Raw genomic sequence first — 17917 nt, 5'->3', positions numbered from 1 at the left:
TCTGAACCTTTGTTGTCTTTCATGTTGCAAATACGCTGGTCTGAGTGTTCATCATTTTTACATGTATTTGGATCAAGTCCTTGGTCACTTGCATTCATGGATTTCTTTGTATCCAGCTTCTCATTCTTTACTGCTAATTCTATTCCTTCATCTTTGTCAAATCTAATCTCTGATTTATCAGAAGAGTGATTTCCATCAGTGCCTTTTTTCCCGGCTTTGGAAGACTGCCCTTTCTTGTTCCTTGCTCGACCTTTCTTGTTCTTTGCTTCTTTTTTCTTGCCACCAGCATGAACTCTGTACATTCGGAAATCCTTGATCTGTTCAAAAAGATTACGAGTGCAGGCATGAATATCAACACATGAATCTGTTCTTGATCGTGATGGCAAATAACCTGCTACGTCAGCCCAAGATCGTGTCTGCATCGTTTCAATTTGCACACAGGTCTCACTGTACAATTTCATTGAACATGGGGATTGCACACTGTATGCATATATAGCCAAAAGAGTTTCTACATAAGACTGCAAACTGACATCTTCTCTTTTCACATTCTTGTTTTCCTTACATACATTTTTCTTTCGGTTTCCATTTTTTTTCTCATGACTTTCATAGAATGTCTTCATTGCTTTGCCAATGTAAGTCACACCTGGTTCCAAGACTACACCATTCACTGATTTTCTCTTGATTTTCCGGTCTGTTCGATGATCAACTGTTGATTTGGAATACAATTTTCTGTCTTTTATTTTCTCCATCCATTTTGTCTTTCTTGATTTTACAGTAACCCAGTCATCAGCATCATCTTCAAATTCTTCATTTCTCAATTGTTCATAATCTGATGGAGATGGATTTTCTCTGTCTACAGGATCAGGTTTACATCTGTCACAGTCACTCATTTTCATGTCATCATCAATACATCGTTTTTCAGGCAACATACTGGATTTCTTCCCCCTCTTTGCATACCTCTTCCTTGATCTGGTACATTTTCTTCCGTCCTGTTTGTTGGTTGATCGGCTTGGCATGTCAGTAACGCACTCTTCATCACCTTGATCCTCAAGAAGCTCGTATCTATTGAAATGAGAAGGGATGCATACTTTATCAAACATGCGATGAACAATGTTGCTATATATATTGCCACAAAATGAACAAATCCAGATCAATTTCAGGTTACGCAGTTTTTCTTCACAAGGGAATCCCATACATGTCACATGAAATTGCTTACTACAACTCTCACATGTTGCATCACTTTCATTTTCTTTGATGTCATTGCTACAAACAAAACATTCATCAGAGTCTGCATTGATCATTGACTCGCAGCTCGACAGTATGTCTATGATTTCATCAAGTACGCTCATGAATTCAATTGTATCCATCACGACAAAATTTTCTTTCAACGCTATATAATGGATAAACTTATTTTCAAACTATCTCTGTTATGGTCACCCAATACTGTTACTAATATTCTTTATTTTAATGATTTACAGTTTGACTTATCTATACAAATCAAAAGAATTACTTCACAATCAATACGTTTGATATAATCTTATTAACCTATCTGTAGCCTAAATTGTACTTTTAATCAAGGCAAAACCCTTTTTGTAATAGCAGGAAGACAAAGCTATATACGTACTCTTAGTGTAAATATCCAAGATGGTATGTCCAGTTGTAACAGGATTTTTAAAATATGTATCAATTGCAGGGCTATTTTAAAGTGCTATAATAAACTATGTAGTATTACTTCACTATAATGTATATGCCTTGTGATGGCGCTCTATTAATTAAAATCCGTATCCTTTGTGGAAGAAACAAATCTGAAATTAAGCTACGTGTCCAAATGGTACAACTTTGTATAAGAGATATTAAATTCTCTCGATTTAAGATTTTTCTGCTTTGAAAATTTGTTTGAGTACTTATTTCAATCAAAAATCAATACAAATTTTACTTTCTTTAATCAATACAAAAGTAGAATGTATTCTTCAAACTGTCGTCTCAGTAAAGACCAAAATAAATTTATACCTCTGTTTACGATGTGTTTGGAAGTATTGTTTTTGCCTCAAGATGGCGCTCTTTAAAATAAACTTCTGTGTTTTGTTATTTTTATCGTGTAATTCCTCTACTTTCTCTCTGCTAGTACGAAGTGTTCTAGTTTTGCCTTAGTTGGTCTTAAAGTTATGTTTCTAAATTCAACCTTATATGCTAGAGGTAATATTCACAAATTTTACTTTTATCAAATCACTCAATCAACCAACCAATCAAAAATATCTCTCTCACAATCGATTTCTACCAATTCAGTTATTCAATCAATTCACTTTTTTTTCTCTGTACACTAACAATTTTCTCCAATATCTTAAACAAGCAATCAACCAGTCAACTTTATTTCTTTCACTAAAAATCAACTCAAAAAAGAAATTTTCTTTTATTGATTGTTTATTAACACTCTTGTTGGTCTTAAAGTTATGTTTCTATATTCAAACTTATATGCTAAAGGTAATATTCACGAATTTCACTTTTATCAAATCACTCAATCAACCAACCAATCAAAAATATCTCTATCTCTCACAATCAATTTCTAACAATTCAGTTATTCAATCAATTCACTTTTTTTTCTCTATACACTAACAATTTTCTCCAATATCTTAAACAAGCAATCAACCAGTCAGCTTTATTTCTTTCACTAAAAATCAACTCAAAAAGAATTTTTCTTCTCTTTATTGTTTATTAACACTCTTGTCAAATCTCGTTTCGTATCTTATTTTCTAGTTTTCACAAAATTTCACACAGTTTGAGCAACACAACACAGAAATTGAAGATTCAATTTCAGAAAGACAGAGTAAGATCAAGATTGAGTTTCAGTAAGACAGAGTAAGATAATGAAGATTCAGATTGAGTAGATAGAATAAGATAATGAAGATTCAGATTGAGTAGATAGAGTAAGATAATGAAGATTCAGATTGAGTAGATAGAGTAAGATAATGAAGATTCAGATTGAGTATAGATAGAGTAAGATAATAAAGATTCAGATTGAGTAGACAGAGTAAGATAATGAAGATTCAGATTGAGTAGACAGAGTAAGATAATGAAGATTCAGATTGAGTAGAAAGAGTAAGATAATGAAGATTCAGATTGAGTAGATAGAGTAAGATAATGAAGATTCAGATTGAGTAGATAGAGTAAGATAATGAAGATTCAGATTGAGTAGACAGAGTAAACAGACTTTAGGATCAAGGATAAAGTATCAAGTATAAGGTGTAAGATGTAAGGTATAAGATATAAGTAGGTAAGTATGTAAGTAGGTAAGTAGGTAAGTATATTCAGATATATTCAGATAAGTATATTCAGATATATTCAGATATTGATATGCTGTGTACCACAATTCGAATTGACTCACACCTAGCTTATAAGTGCTAGGGCTATTGTCGTGAATTGTGTATAAACAGACTTGAGAATTGCTGTGTACCACAATTCGAATTGACTCACACCTAGCTTATAAGTGCTAGGGCTATTGTCGTGAATTGTGTATAAACAGACTTTAGGATGGGATTCTGGATGAAATTTCAAATGAACTTCTGAATGAGTACTGATTTTCTCAAAAACTCAAGATCACGAGTTCTGAGGGTGAAGATGGAATGGTATGGTATGTAATGTTTTGAAAAATGAAGATGATTTGACAAATAACAACACAAACACAAATTGCCTTCCAAAGCAACCAGTACCTGCCAAAAGAACAGAGACAGAAAATTGAATACATAATCAACCTTAAATACAGTAACTCAAATCTCTTGGGATCCATAAAATAGCTTTCTGAGAGACTGAGGGGTCATAAAACAATAGGACAAAACAGGTTGGGTTCTGTGTAGACCTTCAACTTTGGCAAGTTTTGACTTATCCAAGTTCAACTTAGGCAAGGTCACATGTACAATATGTATTGCATTAGACTAAAATCAAGACATTTGTGCATGTTTACACTATGTGTTTAACAACCACCCCCCCCCCTTTTTTTTCATCTTGACCAACTCCTTACATGTTTGATAGATTCTATTCAAATTTTGACAACACCCAATGAAAGAGTCTACAATTGATGGGCTTAATATGATGGCTGAGACATGTTTCATTAAATTAGACTGTGTGCAGTCTACTGGTATGCCTCCTTCTTCCCATGAACCACAGTTGCCGTAGCCCTCAATATAATTATTTAAATTGTCAAGCAGAAAATGTCTATGTAAACATAACCTTGATATATAACACCAAAAACTATTCTTCCTTATTTTTGTACGAAGTATGAAGATCTTGAAAACACAGATACTATTGCACATTAAAAATGTAAACAGTGCAATGTAATATAGCCATAAAAAGCATAAACCGTGGTCTAAATCTAAACCACCTTTGTGAATTCCAGCCATTATGGCTAATAGCAGAATACCAAGTAATCATTTTAGTAAAAATCATTTTGGACAGGATATGAAAGCTACAAGGTTAATTGTCACAATAGTCTAACCACTTTCCCCTATTCGGACAGAGGTATACACAGAATGTGCAATACAGGTTTGACAAATAAGGTTTTTCAATGTGTAAAATGTTTTTTATTCTTTAGTCTTGCAGGTATGCCATAACATTTGACCTAATTTAAACTTTGACCTACATAATTGACCCATGATCTCAACACAACATGGAAGTTTACAATGAATGACTCATCCAAATTTTGGCCTTAAACAATCCCATATGGTTTAAAACTTTTTCACCCAATATGCTAACAGATTTATTTGATCTCATTGTAAGCTTATTTCACAATGTAATCTCATTTTTTTTAAATTGCTGCATGTGCAATCAAAATCATAGTATTTGCTTTGACAATTGTTCATTTTGTGCCTTCCTATAGAATCAGCTCAACTGACCTTAAAGTCAAAACATAAGTAAGATTAAATCAGTGCCACTACATGGCAAAACATAATTAATCCTTTTTGAAAAGTTACTACCATGGCCGTATGCTAAACACGATCAACTTAAGTCCCCTAATACTTACTTAAACACCACTACCTCCTTCCAGTAACTCCAACACGGAACAATCCAACACTCGTCCTACATTGAAAAGAAGAAAAAAAAAAAACTAAAAAGTAAGAAATAAATAACTATCACTAAAAGTGATTAATACCCACACTATCACATTGTGGTTTATAATGTTAACTAATTACCCACTATTCACATAACTGTCTTGATCATGTACATCTCAAACTCATCAAATCTATCATGTTTCATTTCCAATGATTTACATACTCCGAAATCGCGTGAAAATTTTGCAGCACGCTTTCATGAGTTTTTTCATTCAAATCTTACGCATCTTTTGACACCAACTTTGCGAAAATCGGGCGTACCACTGCTAAGTCATGTGACCTTTTCTGACCCCATGTCAGCCTAAAATTGGAGGATTTATTGATTTTGTGTACAAAACGAATGGGAAACTGTATCTCTCATTTGCTTAGTAAATCAGCCATCATTTCCCAATTCACAATCAATTATCCTCTTTTTTGTCTCAATATTGATCCTGATGGAAAAAACTATAAAAAAAACCAAAGAAATAAATAAAAATTGAAAACATTACAATACATAAGAAATTCATAAAATAAAATACATAATAGAAATTGAATCAAATGTTTTGTTAGTGGATGATTGCTTCTAAGCTTAATCAGAAACATTTCATACAAAAATTTGCTCAAAATAATCACTATTAACTGAATTATCAATGAAAATTTTAATAACAAAATCAAATATTTTCAAATAAATTAACAATGCAATCTTGTTCTTTACGTGAATAAGGAGATGCGTGCAAAATTTCGCGATGATCAGACATTCAATGGCCGAGATCTTGGGGGGGGGGGGGGCTATCATGCCCCCCCCCCCCCCAGTCCTCAACACCTCCGAAATAGCCCATTCTTTTTAGGGTTAAGATATCGCGATAAAGAGGCTATTAGCTGTAAATTCATAACTTCACATTTTACATACTAGTATATACTACCTATAATTGTACGTCATACAATTAAGTTTTCCAATACAATGAAACCAAGATTACACATTTTAGCTAAACAATTGAGATGTTAGAGCCTTTTGCCTGAGGCAGTATCTTTTCAAAAATTATTACTTCTGTAACTACACGCCTATATGATGAAGGAAAAACCTTATTCCTAATGGTATTCTATAGAAATGGTTCCTTGCCTAATAATAAACATATGCATGATTTTCCTTCGACTGAGACATGGTCATTATTCAAAATAGAGGCATGCAGTATTGTCAATGTGGATGGAAAAATAACATCCTAATGGCGATTGTCAAATTGATGAGTAGACTATTCTGCTTTTATTAAAACCACTGTTGCTTCAAAGTAGACTTCCCCTTTAACTCAACGTAACAAAAAAAAACGATATGTGTCAGAGTTCACTTAGCAATTTAGCATTCATATTAATTAGATCAGATTTCCTTCAACTTAAAAGAACATATCAATTTCCTTTTTTTTTTTAATTGCACAACAAATGTGAAGCAACATTCTTTTAGAATCCTCCTCCAAGACCGGGGGAAAAGAATTTGCTATAATGAGCTCATGCTTTGGTTGTCTGTACAATTATGCAATTTGCTGGTCATACATGTAAATTAGTTTAACTACCTATCCTAACTCATGAAAAGGAAACACCTATTGATTTGGATGTCGGTGACCTCTTGCATAAATTATTTTTCTTTATGTTAAATGAGCACAAAACTACTTGGGTCATTTCATCAGGTTGGAACACACTAGGACTTAAAGGTGTGAAATGGCTCTGTATCATCACAGGTATCACTACTTTTGATACAGTTAATAGAAGAAGCACTTTTGGGTGTCCAAGAAATGGACAAAGTTTTAAGACATATGCAGGTGTCTTGTCCAAGATATGATAGAATACACATTTAAGTTTTTCAGACATTAACAGCATGCAGAATGGAACATTTACACATCAAACAGCATATCTGGTAATATTTGGTTTATTTGATGACAAACTAACGTAATTTATCTTTTTGGTGTTGACTTTTATGCCCTCTTATTAGTAAACAAAATCATTTGGACAAATTCATGTTGTAAATGTCAGAATATCTTGAATGTGTGTGAAAGTACGACGTAACATTACGGCGGTGTAATGTTACATCTTCCACTAAGTTTTTGATCATATCTCGGACAAAAAACAAGGGTATGTTTTAAGTATTTGTAAATTTCTTGCACAATTGAAGGTGCTTTTTCTGTAAAATAACTGTATCAAAATAAGTGATACTTCTGATGATACAATGCCATGTCACACCTCTGCATCCCAACCTGATGAAATGACCCACTTACCAATATACCTACACAGGAATAACTTGCTCTCTCCCACCACAAACTTTGCTCCTTGACCACAAATCTTGATGTCAACTGATGTCAGCTGTCTTCAAAAAACAAAACAGAAGACAAACATATGGGTAAAACATCACAAAAAGAAAAATACACAATTTTAATACATATACAGTGCATCTCAAAAAAAACTATACACTTTTGAAAAGGCTGCCAAATAAAAAATATATGGTTTTGGGGGAAAAACTGATTCAGGAGAAAATGATTCATGCTTGGATGAGCACTGCTCATATTTGTAAAGGGTATGGAAATTAGGGTGCACAGGAATGGGCCTTTCAATTTTGTGAGAGAAAAGTCCTTTGGAGTTTACAGAATTGAGGATTATATGAAAAAATTAAGATCAAATGTGATGAGTTTGGGTTTGCCGAGTGAAATTTGTGGTTTATGGGATTGATATTTTATGCATAAGTGAACAGGTATTGCATTTATTTGACTTAGGCAAGGTCACCTGTACTATATGTTTTGCATTGGACTAAAATCAAAATACATCTATACGTTTGCACTAGGTGTTCAATAAAAAATAAAAAAACTTCTTTATCAACTCCTTACATAATTCACTATGGATTCTCTTCAAATTTTGGCAACACCCAATGGAAGAGTATTGAGAATTGTCCACAAAATTATGTTACATACCTACGGAAGTGTCAAAAATGTTATATAGAAATTTCATTAAGCCATAGCTTTCCTATTCCACGTTCAATTATGTTCCCAATTATGCAGATCTGTTTCATTCCATTGTAGCTTTAATTTAAAAACTACTCGACTTCAGCCTTCTTAAGCAGATCAACTTACTCTCTGCAACTCTCTGCAACTCTCTGCAACTCTCTGCAACTCTGAAAACAGTCAATAACCTGAAAGAAAAAAAGAAAAGAAAAAAACAATTGCATTTCATAAAATACCAATATGAATATATTACACAAATAAATACAAATAATGAGCCCTCATCCAATGCTTAAAGATACCATGTCCCTTTTGCAGCCAACATCAAATTCTGTAGAACTTTGCAAGAATTATGAATATGTCATGTAAGTCCTATCTGTGAAATTTAAACATTAGCAGTGTCCTAATATTCAAATTATGCAAAGAAACCCGTTTACTTGCTAGACTAGCTTCACTGTCAGACACTATTGGGTGACTCACTGGCTTTTTCTTCTTTGGTAATAACATACATGTACATAAAATGAGCTGTAAAGGGTATATGAGCATTTGTCAACATCAATATCCCACTTGTGCTTGTAATGGCCAAAATTAAACTGATTGAATCTTTGCGCAGCATAAAATGTACAACCATTCGGTACAATGGTCTGAAAATAAGACCATTACTTACTGGCTCTATAGTTCTTAAGTCAATTCGACAACTAATAGTCGTTATTTTCCAACTTCAAGACATTTTCAAGCCCCCCTTTTTTTAGGGAAGTTCTAAATTAGTATTATCTTTCAAATGCCGTTGGAATGTAACCTTCTCATTTTGTTGGCCTGCAAATGGGACATAGTACCTTTAAAGGTAAAGACCAGTTTTGGTCATGCGATTGCATTGGGACGCTAAACATGTAAACAAAAATTAATGGCCTAACTCAAATCTTTTGGGACCCATAAAATAGCTTTGACTTAGACAAATTTTGATTTAGGAGGGTTATAAAATAATGGGACAAAACAGGATGGGCTACGTGTAGACGTTCAACCATAGCAATATTTGACTTATCCAAGTTCGACTTAGGCAAGGTCACCTGTAATATATGTTTTGTGACTCACTGGCTTTTTTCTTCTTTGGTAATAACATACAGGTACATAAAATGAGCTGTAAAGGGTATATGAGCATTTGTCAACATCAATATCCCACTCCTGCTTGTAATGACGTGATCGTAACGAGAAAAAAGTCATTAAAAACTACGAGAGTGCAATTGGAAAGACAACTACTGCTCAAAATTACCATAATCAGATACATAACTTGGACAAAGAATTCAATAATTGCCCAAGAAATGCCACAGAAATTGTGATAATCGAAGAGTAACTGGGTACATTTTTATCGCCTGCTGCAAATACTAGAATCCTTTGTTCTACTGCTTTTCACCGTAGAGGGCGGTATTTGGTTTCTATAGCCTCATGTTCAATTTAAACACGTGTAATTTTGACATATCAGCAGGCCCATTCCGATAATGATTGTACCTATAGTAACTCCTTAAATATCACTATTTCTGTGGCTTTTCTTGGACAACTATTGTATTCTTCCTCCAAGTTATGTATCTGCTTACGATAATTTTGGGTAGTTGTCTTTCCAATTGTGCTCTCGTAGTTTTTAATGATTTTTTTTCTCGTTACGATCACATCTCTGTTTGGGTTTGTTCTGGCACGCATTACAGCTAACGACGAGCACTGCGCATTTTTCCGAGACTAGTCTGAACTTGCCTTGCAACAGCTATCCGTATCGAAACTTCATGTGATTACCAAGTAATTTTCAGCTTTTTAAAGAAGCATGCGGTGTTCAAAATCAAAGAAAAATATATATTTTGTCTTTTAAAAATTATTTGATCGGTATGTTGTAAAGAAGTACTTTTTAGAAAGCCGTTTTATTATTCAAACATTAATGTTTCTTTCAACCTGATATATTAATCCTGCCGAGAGACCCGGCCAGTTCAGTAGCTAGCTAGCAGCTGGCAACAACCCCATGGGGCGAACTGCTTTGCAACCCATATTTATATCAGCAATTTGGATTGATTCAGGATGAACTAGAATATGATTGGTAACAATTAAATACTTACGTTTTAGAAGGATTGATTTTAGTGGTGTGCAAAACTACAATTACTTACATATTTCATTATTTTTTTCGGAGCGTCGGTTCTCAAAAAACGAAACCGGGTCCCGACGGCAACGGTCAGGTCCCGGTGTGATCGACCGTACCGACTCAAGCCTAGTTTTGATGCCATGTACCTTCATATCAAATTTGATTAAAATCTGTCAAACATTACTAAAGTTATCGATTGGAAACCAGATTTGCATATTTAATGAGCTACGACCTTTGACCTACATACTCCAAAATTGAACTTATGCTGTGTTTTTATACTATGTACCTTCATATCGAATTTCATGAAAATCCATCAAATAATACTAAAGTTATCGAACAGAAACCAGATTCGCATATTTAATGAGCTATGACCTTTGGCCTACATACTCCGAAATTGAACTTATGCTATGTTTTTATACCATGTACCTTCCTATCAAATTTGATTAAAATCTGTCAAACATTACTAAAGTTATCGAATAGAAACCAGATTTGCACATTTAATGAGCTATGACCTTTGACCTACATACTCCGAAACTGAACTTATGCTGTCTTTTGATAGCATGTACCTTCATATCAAATTTGATTAAAATCTGTCAAACATTACTAAAGTTATCGATCGGAAACCAGATTCGCATATTTAATGAGCCATGACCTTTGACCTACATACTCGGAAATTGAACTTATGCTGTGTTTTTATACCATGTACCTTCATATCAAATTTGATTAAAATCTGTCAAACATTACTAAAGTTATCGATCGGAAACCAGATTCGCATATTTAATGAGCCATGACCTTTGACCTACATACTCGGAAATTGAACTTATGCTGTGTTTTTATACCATGTACCTTCCTATCAAATTTCATTAAAATCTGTCAAACATTACTAAAGTTATCGAATAGAAACCAGATTCGCATATTTAATGAGCTATGACCTTTGACCTATATACTCCGAAATTGAACTTATGCTATGTTTTTATACCATGTACCTTCCTATCAAATTTCATTAAAATCTGTCAAACATTACTAAAGTTATCGAATAGAAACCAGATTTGCACATTTAATGAGCTATGACCTTTGACCTACATACCTCGAAACTGAACTTATGCTGTATTTTGATAGCATGTACCTTCATATCAAATTTGATTAAAATCTGTCAAACATTACTAAAGTTATCGATCGGAAACCAGATTCGCATATTTAATGAGCCATGACCTTTGACCTACATACTCGGAAATTGAACTTATGCTGTGTTTTTATACCATGTACCTTCATATTGAATTTCATGAAAATCCATCAAATATTACTAAAGTTATCGAACAGAAACCAGATTCGCATATTTAATGAGCTATGACCTTTGACCTACATACTCCGAAATTGAACTTATGCTATGTTTTTATACCATGTACCTTCCTATCAAATTTCATTAAAATCTGTCAAACATTACTAAAGTTATCGAATAGAAACCAGATTTGCACATTTAATGAGCTATGACCTTTGACCTACATACCTCGAAACTGAACTTATGCTGTATTTTGATAGCATGTACCTTCATATCAAATTTGATTAAAATCTGTCAAACATTACTAAAGTTATCGATCGGAAACCAGATTCGCATATTTAATGAGCCATGACCTTTGACCTACATACTCGGAAATTGAACTTATGCTGTGTTTTTATACCATGTACCTTCATATCAAATTTGATTAAAATCTGTCAAACATTACTAAAGTTATCGATCGGAAACCAGATTCGCATATTTAATGAGCCATGACCTTTGACCTACATACTCGGAAATTGAACTTATGCTGTGTTTTTATACCATGTACCTTCATATCGAATTTCATGAAAATCCATCAAATATTACTAAAGTTATCGAACAGAAACCAGATTTGCATATTTAATGAGCTATGACCTTTGACCTACATACTCCGAAATTGAACTTATGCTATGTTTTTATACCATGTACCTTCCTATCAAATTTCATTAAAATCTGTCAAACATTACTAAAGTTATCGAATAGAAACCAGATTTACACATTTAATGAGCTATGACCTTTGACCTACATACCTCGAAACTGAACTTATGCTGTATTTTGATAGCATGTACCTTCATATCAAATTTGATTAAAATCTGTCAAACATTACTAAAGTTATCGATCGGAAACCAGATTCGCATATTTAATGAGCCATGACCTTTGACCTACATACTCGGAAATTGAACTTATGCTGTGTTTTTATACCATGTACCTTCATATCGAATTTCATGAAAATCCATCAAATATTACTAAAGTTATCGAACAGAAACCAGATTCGCATATTTAATGAGCTATGACCTTTGACCTACATACTCCGAAATTGAACTTATGCTATGTTTTTATACCATGTACCTTCCTATCAAATTTCATTAAAATCTGTCAAACATTACTAAAGTTATCGAATAGAAACCAGATTTGCACATTTAATGAGCTATGACCTTTGACCTACATACCTCGAAACTGAACTTATGCTGTATTTTGATAGCATGTACCTTCATATCAAATTTGATTAAAATCTGTCAAACATTACTTAAGTTATCGATCGGAAACCAGATTCGCATATTTAATGAGCCATGACCTTTGACCTACATACTCGGAAATTGAACTTATGCTGTGTTTTTATACCATGTACCTTCATATCGAATTTCATGAAAATCCATCAAATATTACTAAAGTTATCGAACAGAAACCAGATTCGCATATTTAATGAGCTATGACCTTTGACCTACATACTCCGAAATTGAACTTATGCTATGTTTTTATACCATGTACCTTCCTATCAAATTTCATTAAAATCTGTCAAACATTACTAAAGTTATCGAATAGAAACCAGATTTGCACATTTAATGAGCTATGACCTTTGACCTACATACTCCGAAACTGAACTTATGCTGTATTTTGATAGCATGTACCTTCATATCAAATTTGATTAAAATCTGTCAAACATTACTAAAGTTATCGATCGGAAACCAGATTCGCATATTTAATGAGCCATGACCTTTGACCTACATACTCGGAAATTGAACTTATGCTGTGTTTTTATACCATGTACCTTCATATCGAATTTCATGAAAATCCATCAAATATTACTAAAGTTATCGAACAGAAACCAGATTCGCATATTTAATGAGCTATGACCTTTGACCTACATATTCCGAAATTGAACTTATGCGGTTTTTTAAAACCATTTAGGGTCTACCTTCATATCAAATTTCATTAAAATCTGTCAAACATTACTAAAGTTATTGATTTAAACCAGATTTGTTACAGCACACAGAAGGAAGGGCTTCGACAGCGAGCAGCATATTACAGGGGTCTAAGTTAGCAGTCAGACCGCAGCGCGCGCGTTAATGAGGCTGAAAGCTGATTTTTATTCAGCGATATCTGGCGATCACATAACATTTACGTCTGCTGAATTTCCATGCGCTTTTCAGTGAGATTTGTAGGGGTGTACATGTAGCTGCGTTTTTGGTCGTTAACTTCATTCAACATGGCAGCATGCAACGGAAAGTCACTCTCGAGATTTTCAGCATCAGTTTGATATGTAATTTGCCATATTTCGCAATTTGTAAACAATAATTTTCACAACTTTTATTGACGCTATTTTTGTAACATTTCAACTGCTGTTTTGACCCGGGAATTTCACTTTTGGTTCCTGACTTTGGGACAAAATAAATTTGTCCACTTTGAGATTCGTTCGAAAGATGAAAAGTCACTGATCAAAAATATGTCAAAACCTAATTGACGCAAAATCATGTTCTTTTTATAATCATAGTAATTAAGACCCAAAAAACCCGGAAATTACCAATTTGTTCTTTTTATGATAGCGCGAAATTGTGTGATTTCATACTCGTGCACGCTCGCCGTCTGAGCAATGGCAATGCATAACTGATTATTAAATTCCAGGGAGCTCCGCCGCGCCATCGACTAGCCGAAAAAAATTTAGAAAAATGATTAAAAAAGAAATAAAGTAGAAAAGAAACAGTTACATGGCATGTGAGGCATTTGATCTCGGGTCCTTAGATTGTTGTCAAGACGGCTTACGCGCACGTGCATTACAGGCGCACGCCACAACGCATGGTTACCAAGATGTGGTATTCAGAATGTTAATAAACCAAAGCGAAACATATGTGACGTAGTTGACGTAGTTGACCAATCAGAACTCTCTATTATCACATCGGCAAAATTTACTACTTTTTTTAATTATTCATGAACATGAGCGTGATCTTTTTTGGTTCCTGACTTTGGGACAGCGTAAAATATAATAATTTTGATATCATTGTAAAGAAAAATATTTATGCTTTATGCTGATTATAACATCTTCTTGACGCAAGAATGATTTCTATGTGAAAATTAGCCCTACTCTTTAGATAGATTCATAGTCGAAAAACCCCATTTTCAAGGCGAAATATCTGTTTCCAAAATATATCTAGCATGATTGTCATATAAGTATATAGAGAGTGCAACTTCTTATCTTTAAAATAAGACCCATTTCATGAGAAATGAACAATTATAAAGGCAAAAACTGCCGATCGGGAAGACCGTCTGCACTACTCATTACGTATGCGAGACACGTAAATTCTTGCATACGTGCTGAATAAAATAGAGGGTTTTCGCACCGGCTGCGGTCTGACTGTTAGATCCCCTCCTTCTTTGGCGAGGGGATAATTATTAGATCTATCCCATGACTTTTACAAGCCGATCGCCTGTCAGCTGTGACCTGTCTAATTATCAACTATCAAGATATTTATGATTGGAATTAGAAATTAATAGATCTAGACTAGATCTAGGTCTAGTCTAGATCTATGATCTAGGCCTATAGTCAGATATAGTATCTAGATCTAGATCTAGTAGTAGGCCTAGATCCCTACGGACTTACGGTTTTTAATTTATAGACTCTAACACTGACTTAGATCTAGAACTAGGTCTAGATCTAGACTAGGTATACGGTCTACACTCTACAGTCTATTGGGGGAAATGAGTATGGTAAAACCGGTCACTCAAAGTCAAACAGAGTCAAAGATTTTCACTTTTTTGAAACACTTCCTTTTCGTTTTTCGTAGGGCTTCAAAATTCAATCACAATCACACTGCACTCATGTACTGAGCTGATGATAACACGCATGTACGCAGACCCGAAACATGTACCGTATAGGCCTACGTAAGATGTATCGCATCTCAGACTTGATTTGTAAAACTGCAAACATTATTATAAACAAAGTCAATGCCTTTAAAAGTTTAATACACTCACACACTTATGCGATAAAGCAAAATCTCCAACAAACTAATAAGAAAGGATTCACGATGAAGTAATACAATAGCAACAACCGAATTCTTAGTCTTACCAAAGCTAAGCTAGCAATCAGCACAACTAAACAGCAGTAGCGTACTCAGAAACTCATATGACCATATGAGTGTGCATGCAATTTGAATCGGCCAAAATCTTGGTCAGATTAAATTCGCCCTACAGACAATACGCCCAGTATATTTCTCGCGCATATAATTTCTCACGAAATGCATGATTTTGCGTGTTTATATCTAAGAGAAAAGGAATGTCAAAACAATGGATATCTGATACCTTGTCGTTTAGGCCATGTAAACAGAATATACATGTTTAGCGTCCCCGCCCGCTTCCTTTTTGGGGGCCGCCTCCTATTATTTTTTTTGATTTTTTTTTTTTTTTTTTTTTTTTAAAGAAAAAAAAAAAAAAAAAACACTGCTACGCAATGGATCTATTTCTGATTTTAAAAAAATAAATAAAAAATGTCGGCGGCCATTTTGAAAAGTAGCCCAACTGACAGGGAAAATGTACCGAGCGGCCATTTTGAGCGGCCATTTTGAACGAAAAAAAGAAGAAAAAAAGGGCCTCCTCCTTCCTATTTTTCCAAAAAACAGGACGCTAAACATGTTTTTTTTTTTTTTTTGGCCTTATTCCATTGCTCCTTCATTTTCTCTAGCTCTTTCCGTTGCCTAGCTTTGGCTAGGTTTGTGTATACCCTACCACCATTTCCTTATCCTCCCGCTATCCTCTCCTTCCAAGACATATGTATGCATTTCTGATTCCTCGATCTTTCATCCCTCTGTCCAGCTCATGTATTTTTACATGACTATAACGTACCGTCTTTCTCTTTCCTTCTCTTTATTTATATCTCACCATTTTTCATTTTGATGACGTCATCATAGTCAAAACGTCGATTAATTTAAATGCGACATGTCAGAATTTTCTGAATTTGCGTGTCTATATGCCTATCGAAGGTGACTTTTTCTGAAATCTGGATTCTACATTCCTGTCTTTTGCGACCAATATCGCGATTATTTCTGCTTGGTTTTTGTTGATTTTTGAGTATGTTGTAGCTGAGACTATATGTTATCTAAATGTCTCCTCATTTTTTCAATCAGATGTCAGGATCACGCTCATGATCATCATTATCATAATGATGATGATGATCATCATCATCATGGTCTGAAATCTGGATTCTACATTCCTGTCTTTTGCAAGCAATATCGCCATTATTTCTGCTTGATTTTTGTTGATTTTTGAGTATGTTGTAGCTGAGACTATATGTTATCTACATGTCCCCTCATTTTTTCAATCAGATGTCAGGATCACGCTCATAAATGATCATCATCACTATCATCATGATCATCATCAATATCATCATGATGATCATCATCATATGTACGTCTGACGATGATCATCATCAAAATCATCAGGATCATGCATGATCATGATCATCAACATCATCATCATCATCATTAACATTATCATTATAATCATCATCATCATCATCACCATTACTATCAAGATCATCATCTTCATCATCATTATGATCATCATTGTTTACATGTACATGTCTATATAATTTCTCTCTTAATTTCTCTATATGGGAGATGACTTTTTCTCAAATCTGGATTCTACATTCCGTTCTTTTGCAAACAATATATATCGCTGTTATTTCCGCTTGGTTTTTGTTAATTTTTAAGTATGTTGTAGCTAAGACTATATGCTTTCAAAATGTCTCCCTCATTTTTTCAATCAGATGTCAGCATGATCATGATCATCATCAATATCATCATGATCATGATCATGATCATTAACATCATCATCGTCATCATCAATATTATCATTATCATCGTCAACATCGTCATCACCATTACTATCAAGATCATCATCATCATCATCATCATCATTGTTTACGTGTCTATATAACTTCTCCCATTCTCAAATCTATCATAAGACTTAGACAGACCACCTTATTCGTCCTCGTGACGAATTAAATTCTAGTTATTCTTTATTTTTATTTATTTCCTACACTTTTTTGTTCATATAGGATAACTCAAGATTGGTTGTGTTAATTTCTTTCAATTTCGACACAGTGATAGGTCATTGTCATGAGACGTGACAGGAACATTTTCAAGGTCATCAAGTCATCGTGACGTCATCCAGGCGCCATTTTGTGGAATCACATTATCCATCATATCTTCATCATGCATTATCAAAGGTCATTCATATTAATATCATATATACTTCAGGTAAAGGGTGAACAAGTCATGTCATCAAAGGTCACATAAAGGTCATTACGCGCACGTACGCGCGCGTCAAAATTTTAAAATGCTCAAAATCACTTAACTATTAAACGAGAGTACGAATAAGGTCATTTTAAGCATTTCAAAATTTTCCGTCCGTACGTGTCCCCGCGCGC

This window comes from Strongylocentrotus purpuratus, unplaced genomic scaffold, assembly GCF_000002235.5.
Source record: "Strongylocentrotus purpuratus isolate Spur 01 unplaced genomic scaffold, Spur_5.0 spur5_scaffold_7, whole genome shotgun sequence".
In the NCBI taxonomy this organism is placed as follows: Eukaryota; Metazoa; Echinodermata; class Echinoidea; order Camarodonta; family Strongylocentrotidae; genus Strongylocentrotus; species Strongylocentrotus purpuratus.
This window is presented reverse-complemented; position numbering follows the sequence as displayed.